An 8,032-nucleotide genomic window follows, 5' to 3' on the forward strand; every position below is an offset into this window, starting at 1 on the left:
GAACAAGAGCACACAGTCTCAAGCTGCACCAGGGGAGGTTTAGGCTGGATGTTAGGAAGAAATTCTTCCCAGAAAGAGTTGTTGGCCATTGGAATGTGCTGCCCAGGGAGATGGTGGAGTCACCATCACTGGAGGTGTTTAGGAAGAGACTGGATGGGGTGCTTGGTGCCATGGTTTACTTGATTAGATAGTGATGGATGATAGGTTGGACCTGATGATCTCAAAGGTCTCTTCCAACCTGGTTAATTCTATTCTATTCTCTATTCAAAGCAAGTGTGCAGCTTCATTTGGTAATCACAGAATGATAGGGGTTGGAAGGTACCTCTGGAGATCAAGTCAATAGAAAAATATTGAATATTATCTTTGCTATACCATCTTAGACAGTGATGTTCAAAGTGCTGACCTCAAGAACAAAACACATCTGAAGACCTAGCAAAGGCATTAGCAGGGTCAGCAGTCCACTTACCGCAGACAGGCACATTAGAACGTTGTCTGCTGAAGTGCTGAGGAGATGTTCCTCTGAATATTTTGTTTCTGATACTGCTCTGCTTTCATTTTGTTGTTTTTTTAGATCACAAAGGGAAGGAAAATGACACTTATTTCCCAGCATATTACTCTTTTTTTCTGGCACTTTAGACACTGAGTGGCAGGTAAGCTGCCTTTGCGGTGCCCTGCACACCAAAGGGATTGCTCCTGTGCATGAAAAGGCAAGCTCATTGCTCTGACTTGCATTCCCATCAAACCCACATGCCAGCTAGAGGCTTTGTTGCTTTAGAGAGTTATGTGCTGGAAAGCTCCTGAAAATTTCCAGCAGGTGTTTTTCCTGATGTAGCAGATGTACAAAATCTGCTCAAAGTGCCCTTTCTTTGCCAAGTCACCAGAAGGGAATTCCACCGTTGCATGGAAAATATTTAATGTTTTGGAAGTTGGAATGAGTGTGACAGAGCACCTCTCCTTGTCTAAAAATAACACAGGCTGGCTCTTAACCTTTCTTAAAGTGCATCTAACACAACAGGCCGGTGGGAGATACTTGGGTCCTATCTGGATGTAGCTGATGGCTGGCCTCATGGGCCAAGGCCAGCTGTATGAGATTCAACAAAGCCAAGTGCTGGGTCTTGCACTCAGGTCACAACACTCCCATGCAACACTCCAGGCTTGGGGAAGAGTGTCTGAAAAGCTGCCCACTGAAAAAGCCCTGAGGGTACTGGATGACAGCCAGCTAAACATAAGCCAGCAGTGTGCCCAGGTGGCCAAGAAGGACAACAGCATCCTGGCCTGGATCAGGAATAATGTGAGCAGCAGGACCAGGGAAGTGATTTTCACCCTGTACTCGGCATTGGTGAGGCCACACCTTGAGCACTGGGTTCTTCATTTTTGGGTCCTTCACTACAAGGCCATTGAGGTGGTGGAGTGGTACCAGAAACAAAGCACCAAAGTGACAAGCCCTGAGTTCCCCAGGCCTACAGGTGCAGTCAGCTGCCAGTAAGTGTCTTCAATATGCACAATATCTGATTTTTTTCCTATCATGCTTATTTGCTGTGTCTCCTATTTTGGGGAGTGGTGGAATATCAGTGTTTAAAGCCATCCATATCCTGATGCACTGCTTCTGAAAAAATGGTGGGAAACAAAATGGATTAAGTTCATCCAACTTTAGAAAACATCTGAAGGCATTTTTCTTCCTTTCAGATGCTCAACCCACTATGGGGAGGTGGCTCTTCTTTGCTGGGTGCAGTCAAGTAGCACTTTTCATTGGGTCCATACTCTGCAGTAAAATCTTCTTTCACGAGGGAAAACAAACTCATAAAAGTCTCTGGAAGAACTCACCATGCAAATAAACCCTTTTGCTATTCCAGAGGCTTAAATCATCACTTAGAAATAAGTTTATGCACTTATAATTGACCTTGTTAAAATGAAAGAGCCTGGTACAGATTTATTTCACACACCCTTTTCCAAGGAACATGCAAGTCTGGCTGGCCTGCTCCTGCATGGACTGTTTTATTATCCTAAAGAGTCCACTGAGAAAAGGGACAAAGTCTCTGTGGTTTGGATTTGACACCACCACAGCAGTTCCTAACCCAGGATTGTGCTTACACATTGGGAAATCTGCAGTGGTCACTGAGGTATCCAGCTCTCTTCTGCAACCCCAAGGACCTCAGAAATGGGGTTTAATAAAAACAAGGCCTAACATATGCTAGTGGCATGAGACTGGCAGTAGGGAATACCAAGATGATGGCAAACTATCTTAGTGAATAGAACAGAACAGGCTAGACTAGACTAGAATAGAATAGAATAGACTAGACCAGGTTGGAAGAGACCTTTGAGATCATCGAGTCCAAATTATCACCCAACACCATCTAATCAACTAAACCATGGCACCAAGTGCCTCATCAAGTCTCCTCCTAAACACCTCCACTGATGGTGACACCATCACCTCCCTGGGCAGCACATTCCAATGGCCAATCACTCTCTCTAGGAAGAACTTCTTCCTAACATCCAGACTAAACCTCCCCTGGTGCAGCTTGAGACTGTGTCCTCTTGTTCTGGTGCTGGTAGCCTGGGAGAAGAGACCAACCCCCACCTGGCTACCGCCTCCCTTCAGGGAGTTGTAAAGAGGAATAAAATCTCCCCTGAGCCTCCTTTTCTCCAGGCTAAGCAACCCCAGCTCCTTCAGCCTTCCTCATAGGGTTTGTGTTCATATGCCAGAGGGCCAGGATAGGGACTTTAATGGGACAATGAAATAAGATGAAGTAATAAATGCCTGACCATAAAAAAGAGTCACATCATGCATCCTTTAGTACAAACACACATGATATAACTACTGAGCACTTGGAAATCAGATATTGGGACTGCTATTCAAAATGGAAAGTATTTCAAACAGCAACCTTCAGAAGTAATACTTTGGGCAGTTTTTATGTCTATAATTTGCTTCTGATGGCAAACCGAAAGGGGCTAAAGGCACCGCCGAGGACAGGCCAAGAAGTCAAAGATCTTTGAGAAAGGAAACTTGTGCTAAAGACCTGTGTTATGAAAAATAAACCCAGAATGGGGGACAGCTGACTGGGTGACAGAAGAGGATGAGGGGCTGTAATGGGTGACAAGTCAGACAGGACTAAACATTTTGGCTGTAGTGCAAAAATGGGGAGCCTCAAATCAGTAGAAGTGTCATGGACAACACAGAGAAAGGGATTCTCTGTCCAGCGAGACCTTGGATGAAGAACTGTGTTAGGCACAACACAACTCAGTAAAGATGTTGACAGAGTACAAAGAGGAACAGCAAGACTGATAAAAAGTTAAGAAAACATGACCTTTGAGGAAGGGTTGAAGGAATAATGCTTGTTTAGTCTACAACAAACTGAGGGCAAATACAACAGTCTTCCCCAGAGCCTTTTGGCAAGAAGATAGCTCTTCTCATCTGCAGGGGGAAGGAAAAGCTTTACATTGTGTATTTTCATAAGAGCAGAGTGAGGAAGTACCAGGATCTGTTATATAAGGAGTCTCCTTTGCTGCAGCCTTTTAAAATCAAGTCGGATAAATCTATATATTTTTATATATGTTGTATTCTAATTGTAGGTTCATGCCTCGGGGCACCAGGGTTGCACTGGATCCCTAGAAATCCTTCTGATCCCTTGCATTTGAATGCTTTCAGGATTCAATTTGACAAGACTCTGTGATTCTGTGAAAACATAACAGTTTAAGCTATAGACAGATCAAAAGACCTCCATCTGTAAGCGGCTCAGAGCCTGGTGGATACAAGCCAAAGGAGGCAGTGATTCAGACTCTTCCATATCGAGCTGTCCAGCCACCAACTAAGGTGGCCTTACTTCATTTGGTTGTGTTGTGTGGGGCCAATCCATGCTTACATCACTAAAGACAGATAGGGGAAACCTGGTTTTCCTCAGTGTTGCAAGGGCAGATCTGTGTGGTTGGCACTGTCAGTGCTGATGTGCATGTGAGCAGTGCCAGCGCTGTGAGCGCACACGGAATTTAATCAGGCTGAAAGGTTTCAGAGGAGAGTTTGAATGGTGGTTGCACCAAAGCCCTGGATAGATGCTTACTAAGGAATCCTGCACCCTACAGGCACTGAATGGGCTTTGGTCTACCCAAGCTAAACAATAAAACAACCTTTGGAAGATTGAGCTTTTGCGTGGTATTATTCTCGTGCTCAGACAAGCTTAGTGCTTGTGAATGAAAGCAGATATGGCAGCAAAAGGGACAGACAGAATATCTTTATCTGCTCAGGCACAGCATGACATACAGTGGCAGTGCTGATGCCAAAAGGCTTTCTCAGTTTATGAGAGGACAGTTCAGTCTTCAGGCTAATGCAAACCCAATTACTCACCAGGATTGATGATTCTTCTGTGTGTGCCTGGCCACTAGGAAATGAGATTGAAAGAGGAGTGCAGGCTAATGAATAGCTGTCATGAACGTCTTGGACTTTAAACACATCATTTAAAGCAGAAATGTAATATCCACTGCATGCTACTGGTCTGGTGAGCAATCCATTTCCACTGCTAAAACGTTTTTTTTATAAGCAGAATTGGTTTATGTGCAGAGTTTTATTTCAGCTGAATGTGAAACTCCCCTGTTTTGACTGAAAAATTCAGCTGCCTCCAGAACTGTCCAACATTTATTGGGAAGAATCAGACTCAGCAGTGGGGCAGGCACAGCGCAAACTTTTACAGCAGCATGTTTGTTACATGTTTCTGTTGGCCTCAATCTCTTTTCCATCCATCATCCTCAATAAAAATACTCCAAAAGTACTCTTGTGTGGGCTAGGCAGAAGAATGGCTAGGTCAGATGTTAGGCACCTGACACCAAAGCTTCAGTCCTCCAAACTCACGCTTACAGCAGTCTGAAGTTCACAGACACTTAGAACTTTAGCTACTGGGCTCTCTTGACTAGCTGTTGTTCCTGTGGTAGAACAGTAGTTTCCACATCACCAGTAGCTCAGACCTCATATTTAAGTCCCTTCAGGATCTGCTAACAACACATTCCTTGCCTTATTTTGGTCGACACCTCAACCCAGAGAGCACTTCCAAACATTCTTAATGAGTCTGCCCTTTACAAAGAATAACTGAAAGAGGTTGGTGTCCCTGATGATCAAGCAATGTTAATCTGGGGGAGGAGGTGCTAGAAAAAGGAGGAAGTTCTATCAGTGTGGTCCTGAGAGGTCAGTACCACTGTGAAAAAACATGGAATCTTTCTGGCTTTGTGGTTCATTACAAACTGCTGGGCACCACTACTGAATATCTCAGTGCTTAGCCTAAGGGTCCAGATAACCATACGAGGGCTTTGCAGTTGCAAAAGCAGGTTCTGATTGGAAGCAGTTTTTGCTTTGACAAGAGGAAGTGACAGCAGCAAACCAGAGGAGCAATTACCGTGCTGCTGGGTCTGAGTTGTGTGAAAACTACAATGACCTCACTGTTGTAAACTTCCATTACTCATCAACTGCCTTTGCTGATTGGCCTACACTGGCATTCCAGCTTTGGGTACTGTGGTTTGAAGCTGATGAAAACTGAGGCAAACACCCTGCTGCCTCAAAGACAACTGCTTTTTTTCATTGCCTACAGCAATACTCCACTGTGTCCCACTACTGCTTTTGCATTGCCTACAGCAATAGAATAGAATAGAATAAACCAGGTTGGAAGAGACCTTCAAGATCATCAAGTCCAGCCTATCATCCAACACCATCTAATCAACTAAACCATGCAACCAAGCACCCTATCAAGCCTCCTCCTAAACACTTCCAGTGATGGTGACTCCACCACCTCCCTGGGCAGCACATTCCAATGGCCAATCTCTCTTTCTGGGAAGAATTTCTTCCTAACATCCAGCCTAAACCTCCCCTGGTGCAGCTTGAGACTGTGTCCTCTTGTTCTGGTGCTGGTTGCCTGGGAGAAGAGACCAGCCCCCGCCTGGCTACAACCTCCCTTTAGGTAGCTGTAGAGAGCAATAAGGTCTCTCCCGAGCTTCCTCTTCTCCAGGCTAAGCAACTCTAGCTCCTTCAGTCTCTCCTCACAGGGCTGTGTTCCAAACCCCTCATCAACTTTTTTGCCCTTCTCTGGACACCTTCCAGCAAGTCAACCTCCTTCCTAAACTGAGGGTCCCAGAACTGGACACAGTATTCAAGGTGTGGCCTAACCAGTGCAGTGTACAGGGGCAGAATGACCTCCCTGCTCCTGCTGGCCACACTTCCTGATGCAGGCCAGGATGCCATTGGCCCTCTTGGCCGCCTGGGCAAGGCTCATGTTCAGCCTACCATCCACCAGTACCCCCAGGTCCCTCTCTGCCTGGCTGCTCCACTACTCCACTGTGTCCCACTACTGCTTTTGCATTGCTTACAGCAATACTCCACTATGTCCCAGCATGAAGTTTACAAAGATGCAAGCACCCATTCCACAGCACCAAAGCAATATATGCAATGAATGACCAGCATCACTACATACCTCCAGAAGTCCAGACTAATGAGAGCTTCCTTGTGTTTAATGGGCAAAGCTCACGCTACTGTACCAACTTTGCCACCTGAGAGATTTATTGTCATCGAGTTTGCTGCCCTATTTCAGGTGCAACCCAAGAAATCCACCCTAGAAAGTCCACCATTTTTAGCCACTGAGTTTTATCACTTTCATTGCCAAGGAAAATATTTTCAGAATTGAAATCCATGCAGGCTTTATTTTCAGACTCGTTGAAGAAAAAAACCCACCAAAATTTCCACTGCTCTGCAAACACAAACACACCCCTGAGCACAAATCCTCAGTGAGGTAATGGCAAAGCTCAGGAGCCAGGCTGCAAGAACTGAGTCTTGCTTATGTGAACAAAAAAATTACCAAATTTACAGCCTGAGTGGCTGATTTCTGTGTTCCACAGGTGCTAGACATGACTCAGCAATAGAATTATTTATTTGCTACATTCAGATTTCAGTTCTGTTTGCTGTTGCTTACAGAATATGCCTCTGGTCCTAATTACTATCTTCTAATTACTATTACTGGGCTCCTTTAACTTTAATGGATATCCATACCTGTGCCTGAGAGTAGTGAACTGAGAGGACAACAGAACTCAGTCTCAAACTGTGCCAGGGGAAGTTTATGCTGGAGGTGGGGAGAAAGTTCTTCACAGAGAGAGTTGTTGGCCATTGGAATGTGCTGCCCAGGTAGGTGGTGGAGTCACCATCCCTGGAGGTGTTCAAGAAGGGACGTGCTCCAGCAACCCAACATCTTTCCTAAACTGAGGAGCCCAGAACTGGACACAGGACTCAAGGTGTGGCCTAACCAGTGCTGAATTTAAGGGCAGAAGGACCTCCCTGCTCCTGCTGGCCCCACTATTCCTGATGCAGACCAGGATGCCATTGGCCTTCTTGGCCACCTGGGCACACTGCTGGCTCATGTTCAGCCTACTATCAACCAGTATCCCCAGGTCCCTTTCTGCCTGGCTGCTCTTCAGCCACTCTGACCCCAGCCTGTAGCACTGCATGGGGTTATTGTGGCCCTGAGACCTGCAAAGAGAATCAAAAATTGCCCTTGCAAGCTATGGAAAGAAATTCCTTGACACAAATGTCTGTGTGCCCTCAGGTGCACCCACAGAAATCACTCTGCAGACTGAAGATCATGACCCCTTTCCCTATACAGCTATAGCCTAAGAGCAAAGGTGACGCAACTGCTAAGAATTAGAAACACCTAATGGCAGTTGGGGGCCACAGCAAAAGTCATGTCATACTGAAACTTCCAAGAACATCAGAGAGGCATCAGTGAAAGCAGAATGAGTCAGGAACACATCATTAAAAAGTCTCCAAAACAAACCCAAGAACTGCAAAACTCCCCAGACGAGCACCACAGGGACCACAGCATGGACAGGAGGATCCATCACTGTTTCATAGGAGTTTATGGCCACAGAAAGTCAGAGCTTCCTTCTGTCCTTTCATTCAACACTCCGGGCATCTGACATAAACCACAGGTAAGGCAGTGTTTTCAGGAGCTTTTAGAGATGGCAGACACAAAATTGCAGAACCACAGAATGCTAAGGGTTGGAAGGGACC

Source organism: Dryobates pubescens, chromosome 23, assembly GCF_014839835.1.
Source record: "Dryobates pubescens isolate bDryPub1 chromosome 23, bDryPub1.pri, whole genome shotgun sequence".
Classification (NCBI taxonomy): domain Eukaryota; kingdom Metazoa; phylum Chordata; class Aves; order Piciformes; family Picidae; genus Dryobates; species Dryobates pubescens.